Source organism: Podarcis bocagei, assembly GCF_964188305.1.
Source record: "Podarcis bocagei genome assembly, chromosome: 6".
NCBI classification, from domain to species: domain Eukaryota; kingdom Metazoa; phylum Chordata; class Lepidosauria; order Squamata; family Lacertidae; genus Podarcis; species Podarcis bocagei.
This window is the reverse complement of record NC_138130.1, coordinates 38,782,622-38,799,698: the sequence shown is the minus strand read 5'-3', so window position 1 is coordinate 38,799,698 and position 17,077 is coordinate 38,782,622. Positions and strand designations below refer to the sequence as shown.

The following is a 17,077-nucleotide window of genomic DNA, read 5'->3' as shown; positions in this document are numbered from 1 at the left end:
GGATTACAGCTGTAAAAGATTAAGTAAAAGAAAAGAATAAGGGAAAATTCGATAAAACTAAGGGGTAGGATTTGTTGAAACAAATTTGGGAATTGGGATGCAGAAAGGGGAGGTATGGGGAAGTCGGTGAACTAAGGTTTAAGAAAAAAGGATTTGAAGTTATATATGTTTTTTATGTGTTTGTTTGTTTTGTATTGTGTAATGTTTGTGTTTATAAAAAATGTGAAAAACCAATAAAAATATATATATAAAAAAAGAAGTGGCTCAGTGGTTTAGACCAAAGTGCCACCTACTCCACTCTGTCCCAGCTTCTGCCAACCTAGCAGTTTGAAAGCACACCAGTGCAAGTAGATAAATAGGTACCGCTGCGGCAGGAAGGTAAATGGTGTTGCCATGCGCTCTGGCACTCATCATGGTGTCCCGTTGTGCCAGAAGCAGTTTAGTCATGCTGGCCACATGGCCCAGAAAGCTGTTTTTGAATGAACACCAGCTCCCTCAGCCTGAAGCAAGATGAGCGCCACAACCCCATAGTCGCCTTTGACTGGACTTAACTGTCTAGGGGTCATTTACCTTACTTAAAGGGGGCTAAGGAAACATTTAAGAAAACACAGGTGAATATGGTTTGTGAATTGTGTGGTGTAAGAAAGCCTACCTTAGACTGCAAAACTGATAGATGTGAGTGAAGCTCTTTAGGTTTTCTAAGGAATGACTTAGAAAATCTAGAACGTAGATTTATCTTTAAAGTATGTCAGTATGATGAAACAAGATATATGCAGCTAAAGCATAGTGTAAACCAAAACCACCTGAGAGCTGGAGACAGACTAAATAAAATTTAGTCCAAGTTCATTTATTTTCAACAAAATGATTGACAAGAATTTTCTGATAAGAAAAATAAATAAACTCTAATCTACCATGTGGGACAAAAATGGGTTTGATATCTTTATTAAAAAAAAGCTTTGCCGAGGTTGCACTGTTGGGGAGTTGTAATAAACAGGATGTATTCATCCTTTTGCCTCGCCTTTCCTCCACTATATAAAAAGACACAACGGTGTCTGTTCTTTACATTAAATATATGTTGGGAAGTAACACCATTGCCCTACAAATCTGTTTTTTACAGTTCAAAATGAGCGTCACCAGCATGTGAAGAACCAGTGTGGTGTAGTGATTAAGTGTGGTAGACTTGTAATCTGAGGAACCGGGTTCGCGTCTCCCCTCCTCCACATGCAGCTGCTGGGTGACCTTGGGCCAGTCACACTTCTCTGAAGTCTCTCAGCTTCACTCACCTCACAGAGTGTTTGTTGTGGGGGAGGAAGGGAAAGGAGAATGTTAGCCGCTTTGAGACTCCTTCGGGTAGTGATAAAGCGGGATATCAAATCCAAACTCCTCTTCTTCTACTACTACTACTGTGTTAATTTGATGTTGTCTACATTTGTATCCTACATGGCCCCCGCTGAGTTCAGGGTGACACACATAAATGTGACTAACCTCACAATATCCTCCAAACAACCTTGTGAGGTAGGCTAGACTCAGAGAGCAAATGGCCCAAGGCCAGCCAGTGAACTTCATGAATGACCAGGGATGTGAACCCAGGTCTTCCTAGCCAAGGCTGAGCATGCACAGGTTACTACACTATAATTGTCAGCTGATTCCTAATCAATTGGGTAGTAGCTGTGTGTACATGTAGATAGAAATCTCTGGTGGGTGGAGATATCTAGGATTCAGTAGAAATTGGCAGGGTGAAGCAGGTGGGGCAGCATTCCTTACTTGGCTTCCCAAGTGCAGAGGTCACTACCAGTAACTGAGAGGGGAAGGGCACAGGTTGGCATGGTACAGGTGCAGCAGAACCAATCTGCCACTCCTGCTGCTGCTCCTGTGCCACTACTGACCACTACTGTTAGGATCAACACAGTTGCATTTTTGGATTCTCCTTTGGAGCATGCCTCCACAGTGAACTCCCATGCTTCCGAATGTACTGCTCTTTCACTGGGGTTAAGGGATGCTAGAACAGACCAGAGATGCCTGTGGCTTCATTCACATGCCAAGCAAATGAATCGTGCATGTGTCAGCTCCCGGGAAAGATGGATTATGCAGGATTTCTCCACACCTCTCTAAATCAATTGTATTAAGGAATTATCTCTGAGTCATGAATTCTCCACTTGAAAAATAAGGAAAATGTTTAATAACAGCTTTGCAACACATTCCTGGACACTTGCGTCACAGATGCACTCTGTGCAATGTCCGTGAGGCTGCTCAGCAAGCCCATGCCGGAGGGAGAGCAAGCAGCTAGTCACCTATTATTGCTTTTCCAATGAAGTGCATATAATTTAGCCGAGCCAAGTATAATAACAGGATTTATGAAGCTCAGACATTTTTCCTGGCAGCAGCACACCTACAAAACATGGTTAATCATTCTTCAAACTGGCATTCCTTATCATCGTGTCGGTCATGGCGAACTCCTATGGTATTTATAGTTCTCTTATGAGGTTGCCTTGTTTTCTTTCCTCAGTCAGTCAAGTCTCTAAAGGTTGCAGGATTCAGGCCGTGACCCAAATAGCATTTGTTTCCCTTTGTTCTGAGAACCTATGAGGTTTAGAGCCCACCAGCACCTCATTCTGTCAACTCAAAACTTCATTTAAAAGTCTGAGAACGCAGCCATTGGGTGGGGGCGGAGAGGTGAAATCCATGAATTTTTTGGAATGTTTAATCATAAAAATACGACTTAAAAGTAAAGGTACCCCTGCCCGTACGGGCCAGTCGTGTCCGACTCTAGGGTTGTGCGCCCATCTCACTTAAGAGGCCGGGGGCCAGCGCTGTCCGGAGACACTTCCGGGTCACGTGGCCAGCGTGACAAAGCTGCTCTGGCGAGCCAGCACCAGGGCAGCACACGGAAATGCCGTTTACCTTTCCGCTATAAAGCGGTACCTATTTATCTACTTGCACTTGGGGGTGCTTTCGAACTGCTAGGTGGGCAGGAGCTGGGACTGAAAGACGGGAGCTCACCCTGCCGTGGGGATTCGAACCGCCGACCATGCGATCGGCAAGCCCTAGGCACTGACGTTTTACCCACAGTGCCACCCGCGTCCCCAAAAAAATTACAACTTACTCTAGTTCAACTCTCTATTCCTTCTGCTGCACTGAGGAAATGCTTCAATATGACCGAATCTAGTAATAATATTTCGAAAATGAACTGTTGCCAGTTGCGTAGCGTGGGTTGTCAGCACCCGGGGCAAGGCAAGTAATTTGCGCCCCCTAACCCATGGATTTGCGCCCCTAACCCGTGGATTTGCGCCCCCTAACCCTAACCCCCAGATGTTGCGCCCGGTGCAGCCGGCCCCCCCTGCACCCCCCACGCTACACCACTGACTGTTGCTGACTTTGTGATAGTAAGAACTTCCTTCTACCACGTCCATCTGGTTCAATAGTGTCTGTGATGAATGGCAGAGATCTTGCCCAGTCCTGCCTGAAGGTGCCAGGGATTTAATCAAAGTAGATGCTCTCACACTCTCACCAAACGGCTCCAATTGTGTGACTCAAGCCTCATCAGTTTCATATAATGTTGTTCTAGGAGAATCAAATTCTCATTATTCTAAATGATCTCTCATTATGAGCATGCAAACCTGCACTTAAGCCAGGGCTCATTGCTGTGCCAGCCTGGAGCTGGTACCACAACTGATCCAGATTGAGCCAAATCATCCTCTCCCCACAACCTTCCACTGTGCCTGACATGAACAGCTCTACTAGAGATCTGGTAGTGGTTCTGCCAATCCACAAAGCCCTGCCTGCAGAGAGGGAGGTTAGAATTATATCATACTTCATAGTGAACCCTCCAATAAAAAGAACACTCGTGCCATTAAAAAAGTCTTAAGAAATTAGGCTGGTAAATCTTAAATGCTAGAAATTAGTGGATGAGGTTGACTTGAAGTGGTGCCCCGTTTTTATTTTCTGAGGACATCATTAGCTGCTTATCAGTGATCAGTTCCCACATGGCTGAACTACACTGGCAATGCCAATAATATGGTTCTCTCCCCCCCCCCCCCGAATTGTCACTCCATGTCATAGTTTTGTTACTGAGCAACAGCATGCACAATTGGTGGAGTGGGAGTGGCCAGCCAACCAGAAGAGTCTCTGAAATGTACTTGCCTGGAGGCAGAGTTAACATCTGAAATCAGGTTGAGTCCTAGAGTTGGGCAAACGGCATTCCACGTTGTCCGTTGGTCCAGGGGTCAGGGAATCCAATGATCAAGGGTTCAGGGGTCAAGATGAGCAGGAAGCAGCAAGGTAGGCCAGGAACCACAAACATTGTTACCAGCATCAGACTGCTGCTGGCAGCTCTGCTTAAGAAGACTGAACCCAGCTGGTTCTCATCAACTCCTTCTCCTCAGTGTCCTTGAAGGCTGATCAGCCACAGGTGGAGTCACTCTGCCTTCTCCCCCTTCAGGCTGCTGTTCGGCAGGCGAAGCTGACTCCTGGCCCATGGTGCCCCAGTGTCTTGGATCAGCACTTATTTTGTGGGGAAAGCCCACACACTTGGTTCCCACCCATGTGGTTGGATTACTCACACATAATCCCAGCTATGTGGGATCCCAGCTACCTACTGTTCCCACGCAGTTGAGAGAAGGCATATGAGTTTAAACAAAACTGGTGCAAAACAGGAGAGTATAATTGACTATCCCATTTAATACTGTACTATTTCATTGAGAAGATTCTGCACTCATAGGATTACAACTGATGCTGTTAAAGTATCAGAAAAAATAAAATCATTTGTCTTATTTTGGTTTCGGGAGCAGCCATTTTTTTAAAAAAAAGAGAAGAAACATCATAAAAAGTTTCATAGGGATTTTCATCCATGGCCCAACTTTCTTTTCTCTTGCCTGTAAGAGACACTACTAAAGAAGTGAGGAATTTCAAAGGGAAAGGTTCGTAGTGATGGCATGTCTAGAGGTTTATTTTATATTGTCCTATTCCAAGAATGCTCTAAACATGCTGCAAGAGCCACAGAGATGCTGCAGTGCTCTCTTCTCATTGAATAACATGTAGCAGCCTCTATGCAAGTGATGTCATCATGTTGTGCAATTGCACATGATTGGCTGCATCTGTTGGAACTGCAAAAATGCACATTGTGATGTGTATGTCGGATATTATCTGTCTCTTAGCAAATGGGTTGTTGTTTTTTAACTCAAGCTTGTTCTGTCATGCAGAATTATGAGGTCTTCTCTCCACATGCACTAAACAAAAGGAAAGACTTTTATTTTACTTTTCTAAAAACAGCCTCACATATTTGAAGGCTTATATCAGTGACTTAGAGACAGTCTCTCTCTCTGCAGTGTTGGTGAAATTAAAAAACAAATATTTTATATGAAAAGTAATGGGAGGGAACACATATAAACACTGAATCATCTTCTGCTCTTAGTGTTTATCTTAAGATGTAATTTAGTTTAATGGTAAAAAAAAAAAAATTCAAAGGAGAGCTCTTTCAAAAAGCCACAGCTCTTGCTCATACTTCCAGATGTATACTGACACTCAGCTTTCAAAAGCATTTAGGATATTAAATGTCCTTAATCATTTTAACGGTGGTTACATTTAAGCTTCAGGATCCTTGTCTTTTTCTAGACGCCAGCTTGATAGCCTGTTAAAAGCTCAGGGAGGCTTTCTACATTTTCCAGTGAACTCCTGGAAGGCTGTGTAAAAAGCTCTTTTGAAAACCCAAACCCAGTTATGGGTGCTTCAGAACTTTGAAAAGTTGGCAGGAAAAAACTCTTCCTCTGGAAAGCTCCATGCAGGCAAGTCTTTAGCATATGTACCGCCGGGGTGCAAAGATCCGCCCTGCGCCCCCAAATTTAGTTGGGAATGCCGTCGTTGAGTCTGACAAGTGCCGTCGTTGTGAATGACAAGCACTGCAGCTGGCGCGGCACATCTTTGGTAAACGAGCACACAAAGTCGAAAGTCCTTTAGTGAAACAGTAGGTATACATTTCGGTAATACCTAGATATATATGTATTTTGTTTTTCTAGTTTGATCAAAATTATTTATTATTTCACAACAGGTAGATAGTTAAGAGCTTAGGCAGCTTCAGCGGCGGGCACCTGGCACCTACCAGAATTGGGCGCCTAGGTGCCCCGCACCCCTTGCACCCCCGGGTAAAGACGGCCCTGGCTCCATGTGTGTATAGGGAGCTTCTATGGAGTATAGGGAGCTTCTATGGCGTTGACTATCTCATTCACTTCTATTATGCCCAAGCAGGGCCGACCTGTCCATAAGGTGGCCTGCAGCAGCTGCCTCAAACAACAAAGATTCAGATTCCAGTAAGATCTGACAAGAGCTCCACAAGATCTCATGGAGCACTTGCAGGATCTCACCAGAAGCCGCACCCTGCCAAAGCCTCATTTCTCCTGTGCACCGCTCCCACCTCTCCCCTACCCATACCTGGAGAAGGGGCTCCAGTAGCAGTGGCCTGGTTCCAGTGATATCTCACAGACCTTTGGCGAGATCTTGTCAGAACCCAGAAGCTGCCACTGCACAACCTTCGTAAGTGAGGCCTCAGCAGGGGGGAACTGAGGGACGGCACGTTCCCAATTTGCCTCAAGCAGCAAAACAGGATGGGCCACCGCTGTGCCAAAGTGACACATATGCAAGGCCACCCTTCCATCAAGATGAATAGACAGCTCTTGTAAACGAGAGTATACGGTGTGTTCATCACATCAGGGATCTTCCCAGTTGCTGGTATAGAAAGACAGTGCATTTTTCAGATTAATTGAAAATACTGCAATAGGTAGTTATAAAGGAAGTTTGCATAAATCATTCATTTAAAGTTATTTCAGTTATTACCTCACTCTTTTGTCAAACAGCATCTTACAGAAGGCTATTGGGATATTTCTTTTCCAGGGCCAGAGCTGCTGGACTTCAGCAGCAGAACTGGGTCAGGTGTTTCCTCTGCCAAAAAGAAAAAGAAAAATGAGAAACGTTTTGCATAAATTATTCTCCTGATCAGGTAATCCACAAACAAACAATGGAGGCTCTTATGTGTCTGGTTTAAAATTTTAATCTTGGTCATAAAAAAATAGTACCCCAATGGTTCTTGAAAGCTCTCTTTGTGAAAGAGAAATTTAATAACCTTGCTGCACGTAGACCAGGTGTTCCCTACTAACAAGCTCTGGTGATAGAGAGATGTTTCATTTTGACAGTGACGTCTCTGAGGTATTCGATTGCACTCAAAACATCGTCCAGATGTGATATCTCCCAGGATTACAGAATATCTGGTCAAACCATATAATTTTATTACACTACGGGGTTAAACATACTGAATGGCAGTGCCAGGGAACATTTGGAAACACGGTAAGCTTGATGTTCAATGTGGGAAAATTTCAAGGTGTTTAATGGCTTCATAAAATGGCACACTTTTGTCTCAGCCTATAAGATCAGCAGTAAATTCTTGCATTACTGCTGCTGTAAAATGCGGTAACGGAAACCCCAAGTTGTATTATACGATGCCCCTGAGGTAAAAGTAAGGGATAGTTTTCCCTTAGAGTGGCCATAGGAAAAGCCATTAATTACTGGAACATTGGAAAGATCTAACCAAGGTTTAGCCCTTTTAAGCCCTATTGATTTAAGTGCAGGCCTACAGCTAACTTTTTCATGCAACGACAAACAGCTTTGGACAGCTTTGTGTCCAAAAACAGCAAGGGAGATCAGGAAGAACCTGTTATGTGTAAGGTCACAGGATGAAGCAGCAGTCTCCCAGCACCACTTTCTTGGACTGACCAGAAAGGATTGGAGCCACCTCAAATAGTGCCTCCCATTCCAATCCTAGATACCAATTTTCGGAGGTGAATGAAGCAGAATTCACCGGTGCCTTTTGCAGGTTGACAATATGTTCATTGTTCTGTTGAAAACAAAAACAAAGCTCCGGTTCTTTGATACTGGAAAATGCCCTGCCAAGAGTCTCCAAGTTGTTGTCTAGTCATGATAAATTTGTACAGCTTTCAATCTGGTGCTCGCTGGCAATGCTCTAACTTTAATGAAATTCACATTGTGAAAATCCCACACAACACTTATAACTATCAGATATATAGGTTTATTTTTAGTAAACACAATGAAACTGTATACTGTATATCCAAATGAATGACCGGCCACAGTTGTTTCCTGAAGTAACTGTTGCAGGCAGAACCACTGCCAGGCTATTATCCTTTTTGTTTACTTCTACACTTTTTATTACCAGTAGCAATAGGTCCTCCTTATGGACAAGCATAGAATAAGCATGCTGAAATGGTAACATGCTCTACTTGCAGAAATAGATGACGTATAGGGAAATCAGAGCACAGAGTGAGTCAAGAGAGTGATATGATCACCAATGTAGTCCATTAGAGTTGTCACTATGGGATCTTTAAGGTTCAAATCCAAGCTCAGCCTTGGAGTCACTGAAAGGCCTTTGGCAAGTCAGTCCCAAGCACCGTAAGTTTTGCAACGTGTACCATAAAAAAGTTAATGGCCAGCTTCTAGGCTGACAGGTCTCCTGCCAACATCCCACTATAAAAACTACCTCCACCCCAAAGCATATTCATTTGCCTTAGCAGAGTCGAAAGGTGAACCAGGAATTGAAATGAGTTGAAAGAAAATCAACATCTGCTGGCAAGATCTGGAGCTCTCAGCTTACCTCTCTTTCATGTCATGATAAGTGAACCTACAATCAAAAGAAGGGATGGGCAGCAATCCCAGGACAATAACCTGTGGATCTTGGTTGTGTAAACAAGCCATCGCTGAGTGCTTGCGAGGAAGAATGCCAGACCAACCAAAATCACTGATTTACAGCCAGGTCCCATTTGTCAGTTCCTGTATCTAACCATTAAAACATGCCGATTTCAGCCTTGATATTACTTGCAAAGGCGAAAGAAGAAGATTCTGCTGAACTTTGGGAGTCAGAAATGGAGCCACAGATGGAGGTTGTGGCCCTGCAGGAACATGAACCTTTGGAATTGGCAATTGACTTTCGTAAAAATCAGACTCGGAAAGATGAAGTTTCGACTGGACATGGGGGGTTGGATTGACCCCCCTGAACAGGGACATATGGACTTTCCGAGTGTGGTAGTGGATTGTGAGAGGCTTGGAGATATGGGGATCCCAAAGTTTGGAGGGACTTTGAAACATGCATTTAAGTACTACATGGAACTCAGTTTGGACTGTGGAAAAGGGACCTTTTGGTTGGAAGGAGGTAAAAGCATTATTAAATTGGAGACCACACGTGTGAAAAGAAAACATGAAGAAAAACAGTGGAAGGGACATGGAAGGGATTTAAGAACCTCGGATATAAGATCACCAGGTTAATGTGCTAGCTTAATGGGATAAATGGACTGACAAACCCGGGACCTGGGGGAAGGGACGTTGGATGAAGACTTTTATCTTTTGTTATTAGGACAATTTTATATAATTGATGAATATTAGAAGGATGCATGAAATGAAATTGCTTGGCTCTGGTATAAAAGTTTAAGGGATTAGGAAAGAATATAACAGTTAAGAGACGTTATCAAAAATAAAATTTAGGTTAAGGTTTTTTATAAGACAATGAGGAGAATAGAGTAAGGTAATGTAATGAAAGATTAGAATAGGGTAAAAACTTGATGGTAAGGATTTGCTGAACTAACAAATTGAACTGGAATACAAAAAAGGGAGGGATGAGGAGGTCTGGGTAAATAAGTGTATGAAGATATGTTACAAAAATTAATGTGTTTTTAACTGTTTCTATTTTTTATGTTTTTTTCTTTTTTGTTTTTTCATTTGTCTTGTTATAATTTGGAAACTTTAATAAAATATCATTTTTTTAAAAAAGGATATTACTTGCAAAGGCAAACATGCTATTTCTAATATGTAGTCAATGAAATCTGCTCCCCCTGCCCAGCATTATCATTGTGGCAGGTGCACTGCAATGTCTTGGGCTATTCTGTGCTTTCCATATGTCTCTTTCCGGCTGTCTAGCAGCCTGTCCCTCTGCAGGACCTCGGAACGCAAATGGAGTTTGGCTATTACCTGAAGAGTTTGATTGATTGGCAGGGCCGCCACAGGGTTCAGAGAACCCAAGAGTGTGGGGTGTAGCAATCTGTCTGCATTGACAAATGGAGCTTGTGTAAGCATTGGATGCCATGACAGGACCACTCCACCATGAACTTAGACCTCATCTACATACATAGATGAATCGCCTAGTGTAGAGTTGCTTGGAATTCAGGATTCAAGTAGGGCAACGTCTTTTTCAAAAAGTCACAACAATTTATCCACATGTGTTGATTAGAACCATGACTTAACTCATTTGCCAGCATGCCGTGTTTGACATTGCTTCAAGGTCCATGTAAACAATTTCTTTAAATAAGTCACAAGAGGAGTTTAGCAGAGAAGTCGGAGAAATGGTGTTAGTGGGAGAACTGAAAACGAGAGGAGTTTCGTTCATCCATTATTTAAAAATAAATAAATAACTTTTTAAAAAAACCATTTCTCATATATCGTGCACACACACATACTTAAATACCATTCTTTTATCACATTCTCCACTAAAACCTGGTGGATGTGTGTTCATTTTGTTCAATTTAACATCTGCTTTTGACACTTAAGCCATATGATATTCATTCGCCATTTATCATCTTAATGGTTAATCATGTGGCTTGGTGTGTATATTAGATTTAAGTTTTTATCTCCATAATCTTTTCTCTTTGCCATGTGTAGATCAAGGATTTCACATTCTTTGCTTCAAATAATGGCAAACCTCAAGGCTCAGTACCAGTTCCTATATATCTTTGATTATATTCACGTCCCTCTTGAAGTGTTGATTGGGTCATATGGCTTTCATTTTCCTTTGTGCTCTGATGATATTCAGATCGGTGGTTTCTTTAACCTTTCCTACTGAGGTCAGTAACTGTATCTTTGAGTGTCTAACAGCTGTCTCCTGCTGGACGTTTTATAACTTTTTGACATTAAACACAGACAATTTGGAGGTTTGGTTAATTGAGGCTGACAGTTTCCATTGTATGTTTGGGTCAGATTTCACAGAGTAGCTCAATAACTCAATAGCTAGGAATCAGAGTGATATTCTTGCCACCAGCTTGTTGTTTTCATCTAATACTTACATTCCACCCCCCTCCAAACCCATAATAATGTCACCGCCAATTATTTAATATCTCAAAAATTCACTGCATTCACTTATCAGGAAAGCATTGTGTTATCATCAGCTAAGACCAACTGGCATTGTATTTATTTATTGCAAGAGTAATCCACAGCATGGTTAAGCAGTGACAGGATGTGGCAGAGCAGTGTAGCCACTGCTGCATCTACCGCTCTATCACACATGTCAGGGGGTGGGATAGCTATAGCAATGGAGCTGGCACAGATTGGGTCTTCATGCTGTCAAGTAACAGCATGGAGGGGAGTCTGCTCAGGATCCAGCAGATCAAGGGTCAGTTCCTGCCCTGCTGTTCCAGGGCTTTCTTCAGGCTTTCTCTCCAATGTTTGCCCATCTGCATTTTTCAGCAGGTGGAATGGGGAGCTCTGTGATAGTTTAGCTGTTCTGAGCTGGGTGAGTTGAGATCTCTGCCCCATTCTACACTCCCCAGCATAGCAGTTCTATACCTACTGACGCAAGTCATAGTCCACAACATCTAGAGGTCACCACGTTGACTACCCCACTCCGCTTTACTGAATGGAGCTGATGGGATTTGTAGTCCAAAACATGTGGAATGCACCAGGTTGAGAAAAGCTAACCAAGGAAACACTAGGTCTGCATATGGAAAATGAGGTAAACGGCCAATATAAATCTCACACGTCAAATTACAGTAACTGAACGACAACTACAGTTTTCTGATTTCTATTTGTATAATTTTCACTGAGCCAACTTGTTTAGTGCAGGGTTGAATGGGGAAGCTTACCATTCAAGCATTTTCAACCATTAGCTGGGATGTGCTTTGCTGGAACTCTGTATCTTCAAATATCTAAATGCCTAAAAGGAATCATTAACTATAGATCCCGTGAAATACGTGTGTTTGTTTTTCGTGTTTAGAGCCTATGATTCTTTTACATTTATCGCTCTCTTTTATATTTATCTCTTTCTTTCTATAGTAAAAGCATTCTTAACCGATGAGATTTAGCTTGCTTTGGTAGATACGCATCATTGGTCTCTAGTTTCCTCTCTTTTGGACAAAAGTCCTGACATTACTTAAAGTGAGGAAACTTTACCAAAACTTTGCAATTCTTCCAAACTTAGGGAAAAGTTTGATTTAGATTTCCTTCCTCAGGAAACTGAGTATTATGTAACCAATAAATAATGGATCATCGTAAATGTGTTTTCTTTGTCCATTAGAGTCACATTGTTTTTGCATGTCAGGTTAGGGTTCCTACTGGGTCGTGATGACAGGAAAGAACTGTTGTTAAGACAAAAGACAAAATAATGCATTGGGCTTTTGGGGAGTTAGCTCTGGTCTTCAGTGGTTCTTGAGAGCTGCTTGGCTGCAACTTAATTTTTGACGGTGCCTCGGCTGGGCTGTCAGAATTTTAAACATTCCTTCCAGGAAACATTTTCTTTGATTCCACAGTTTGGCAGCAATAAAAATGGGATCTTAATTTAGAAGCAACAAAGGAAAGGATGGGTTGATTAAATGAGAAAATGTGAGAAATGCAATGCAGAGGGAGATGGTCACTAAGCATAGGATCACCTATGTAGAACTCAACCACGTAGGGAATCATTTTAGTGGGTATCAGAATGTAGTCCACCACACTATTTCCCTGCGAGGAGATATAGGTAAAATTCCCAGAGCCTTCCCAACCGGTTAGCCCGTTGAGCTACATCAGGGCCCTGGTGGTGGTCAGCTTAGTGAGTCGCAGACCTGCCAGATTAATTACTGGATCCCAGGATCTACAGTCCCAAAAACAGATGTCTGGGAGAAGAGAAGTATCCAGGATCCCCCATGCTTTTGTGTACACTTCCCACCCTTGGCCTAGGCAGGCATTAAAGTCTCCAGTCAAGATGATAGGTAAGTCAGCACAGCTGGATTCCAGATTCTCAAGCACGTGTGTAGTAAGATCGCATTGTAGGTTCTTGGCTGTGACAGTGGGGGTGGGAGGGATATACACATTGAACAATAACATTCCTTAGATGAAATTAGGGACACTTCTCACTCCCCTGCTCATCCTCCTCTCTGAGCTTGGCAGCGGCGATGGCAGGGAAAATAGAGACATTCCAAGATCAATTCAGAAGCTGGGATGACTTTCATAATTCTGAGACTGTCCTTGGAAAATAGGGACACTTGGAAGGTATGTACAACCTGTTATTGTTTCCTCTTACTGGTGTAGCATATGTTGTGTCATAAGGAGAGTCAGTTAAATATTTATTTTCTGCCTCTTAGATTTAGAAGATTGGAAAGAAACCTTTGTGCTTCTTTCCACACAGTCTTTGTTCTGCATAGGAACCATTTTCGGTCAACCTGCCCAGAAGATAAGGCAACTGAAGAAAGGCCTCAAAAACAGGGTGATGGAAGGAAACTGTTTCACACATGGAATCAACTGGCCCAGTTCCCAACCTCCATTAATTCATCCTAAGATTGGAATTAGCCCATGTGCAGAGGCTCCTTTCCAACTTCAGGATCAAAACACCAAAACAGGGAAGTGGGGGCAAGCAGACATAATCAGTGGGTTGAACACTTCTTCTTCCACTCACCCACCCATTATATTGGTAAAATATAGCAAAAAGGGTGGGTTGAAAGGGAGATGGAAAGAGAATGGAAAGCTGTGGAAAATATCTCACAGATGCAGCCTAATGAAAGGAAAGGGTCATGGGTTATATCTAGAGTAGGATTTGTGCTTGTGCAATAGGACCTCCCCCATTCTCCTCCCCATGCAGCCTCAGAGGAGGACTGATTTAGGGGGCACACAGGGGGCAAGAGAAGAGAAAGTCCCTTTGCTTGAGCCAGTTCAAAGGGCCACAACGGATGAGAGGTGGGTCAGATGGCTAACCACCATTGAATCCAGGCATGTGCTAATTTTAAGATATTTGAGTTTGTTAGGTTTTTAGAATCAAAAACAAAGACTTTAGAAGCATTTTCCATGGCAACATAGTTCCAACCAGAAAATCCATTTAATCTCCTGCCCCATAATAAACAATATACCATATTTTTCGCCCTATAGGACACACTTTTCCCCCTCCAAAAACGAAGGGGAAATGTGTGTGCATCCTATGGGGCGCATGCAGGCTTTCGCTGAAGCCTGGAGAGCGAGAGGGGTCGGTGCGCACCGACCCCTCTTGCTCTCCAGGCTTCAGGAAGCTCTCCGCAAGCCTTGGAAGCCCGCGGGAGTTTCCGTCGGGCTCCCTAGGCTTGCGGATAGCAGCCTGCATCTCGAAGCCTGGGGCTTTGGTTCCCCGACCTGGTTTGGAGGCTGGAGGTGGGGAGAACGCGCTTCTCCCTGCCGCCAGCCCCACAAGCTTGTGGGACAGCGGGGAGGAGCAGAGCGCCATTCCGCTGTCCCCCGACCTGGTTTGGAGGGCTTCCCCCTCCCCAGCCCCACGCCTGGGGGGAAATAATTTTTTTTTCTTTATTCCCGCCCCCCCCCAAAAAAAAACTAGGTGCGTCCTATGGGGCGAAAAATACGGTAGGTCCAACAGGGGAACAAGATGACCAACCCACTTTTGAAATGGAGCCAGTCCATATCAGACACAATGAAAGAACCTAACAACATTTTGAGTCATCTGTTTGCAAAGCAAACAATACTTTACATACGGGCTCTTAAGTGCGTGGAGCAGCTAATTATACTGAGTAAAAGATAAAGGGATGTTTCACACCAGCACCAGGGTCATTAATCCTCCAGGAATTAGAAAACTCCCCATCAGCACTTAAAATACTCTTAAAACTAAATTAGCATCACTTAGCTAGCATGATGGCAGCAGACAGGAGATTTATGTCACAATAAGCTTCTGCGGACAGCAAGATCTTCAGAGGAAATCAAACATATCCACATAATATGTGGGGATTGGGGGCACAGTCCTTCAATGGCTGCGCTTGTTCCTTTCTGGCCAGGGACAGAGGGTGGCGCTGAGGGGGGAGCTGTCATCGTGCTACTCCTTGGCAGTGGCAGAGAGCAGGTGGGGGCGGGGCTGGCGTGCGTCCTGGGGGCCCCAGTGAAATTAGACTGGCCTCAACCAGAGCCAGGCCCTTTTTGGCTGTGGCCCCAGCCTGGTGGAACGCTCTCCCACAAGAGACTAGGGCCCTGTGGGATTTGACATCTTTCCGCAGGGCCTGCAAGACGGAGCTGTTCTGCCAGGCCTTTGGCCAGGGTGCAGTCTGACCTATTTTCCTTTGTATAAGAACAAGCATGAAGGAGGCCTCCCAGCCTGTTCACAGGTCCTTATACGATCAGCGAAAAGAGTTGGTCCTGGCAAGTATTAACCGCTCTCAATCTTAACCTGATAACTGCCGCTTGTCCAGATTTTAATTTGTCTGAATTAATTTTAAGATGTATTTAATTAATTGATGCTTGTTCTTATGTATACTGTGTTATTTATATGACATTAGCCACTCTGAGCCCGGCTCTGGCCCGGGAGGGCAGGATACAAATAAAATTTATTATTATTATTATTACTAAGCAAACCAAAAATGAATTATGATGCTTAGAAATATTGTGCTGGTCAGGTTACATTGACCAGAATTTTAAGGATCTTGCCAATGAAGGTCATTGTTATAATAATCTTAGGATTTAACTGATTTGAGGAGAGAGGAATAGAATGAAAGAAGAAATGTTTATAAAAGGTAAAGATAAAGGTACCCTGCCCGTACGGGCCAGTCGTGTCCGAATCTAGGGTTGTGCGCCCATCTCACTTAAGAGGCCAGGGGCCAGCGCTGTCCGGAGACACTTCCGGGTCATGTGGCCAGCGTGACAAAGCTGCTCTGGTGAGCCAGCACCAGCACAGCACACGGAAACGCCGTTTACCTTCCCGCTATAAAGTGGTACCTATTTATCTACTTGCATTTAGGGGTGCTTTTGAACTGCTAGGTGGGCAGGAGCTGGGACCGAAAGACGGGAGTTCACCCCACCGTGGGGATTCGAACCGCCGACCTTGCGATCGTCAAGTCCTAGGCACTGAGGTTTTACCCACAGCGCCACCTGCATCCCAGAAATGTTTATACCTTCAGTTTAAAGGTAAGAAGACCAGACATTTCGGTGTATGGGTGTTCCATAGGCCGGAGAGATGTCAATCCTTTTTAAGGGCCCTCTCATATTCTAGTTTCTACAGTGGAGATTCCATATTCCAAGCCACATATCTAGAAATTATCCCTTCCATTTGTAGTTTTGATCTTGCATTCCAAGTGTCACATAGGTGAAAGATTTCTCCTCCTTTATTTCAAGCCAGGTGGTAGGAAAATTGGACCAGGAGTAGATTCCAAGGTTCTTGACTCATCCCAAGGTTCAAAGCAGAATCAATAGCTAGAGGGCAGATCGGAATAAACAGAACTGAGATTGCATCTTGGCTCTGCATACACAGAAGATCATTTGGCGTCATTCCAAAATAAAGTAGGCATGATCAGGCTGTGACACCTGATAACAAAGAGATGCTGAGCAGATAATGTCATGGACATCAGTTTGGCATGGGCACTGGTGTGAGAAATGTGGGAACTCTCGATCCAAATTCCCCACTCGGTTGTGAAATTCATTTGGCCAACTCATGATCTTTCCTCTTCCCTACTTCAAAAGATAGTTGTTAGGACAAAATACTGCACTAAGCTCTCTTGAATCCTATTCATCACATCCACAAATGGATACCTGTGAAGAGAGCTGCTGCAAGTGTGAAAAGGGGGCATGAAAATCTTCTTTGCCATTTCTTCATATCACGTGCTTCCCTTAGTAAGCTGCAGTCATATTTTTCTTGCTCCAGGGATGCCAAATGGCATGTTACACCATGATTTGATGCAATCTGGGGTGGAGGAAAAGTCTTACCCACAGCATGTAAAAGAGAGCAAGATGAGAGAATGCAACGAGACAAATAATTTATAATTACCATAATTATTTTCATGCTGGAGGGGAAGTGAGTTCAAACTTGGGGTTTCTTTTTCTCCTAGGG

At 43.6% G+C, this 17,077-nt stretch overlaps 1 long non-coding RNA gene across 1 annotated transcript; it reads left to right on the top strand.

The window, feature by feature from the left end:
- Positions 1 to 4,155: 4,155 nt before the first annotated feature.
- LOC308588638 lies at positions 4,156 to 8,846 on the top strand. The gene is made up of 5 exons (XR_014008849.1): positions 4,156 to 4,278; positions 5,664 to 5,959; positions 6,883 to 6,988; positions 7,182 to 7,332; positions 8,571 to 8,846. It is a non-coding gene; the product is annotated as an uncharacterized lncRNA (long non-coding RNA).
- The last annotated feature ends 8,231 nt before the right edge of the window (positions 8,847 to 17,077 follow it).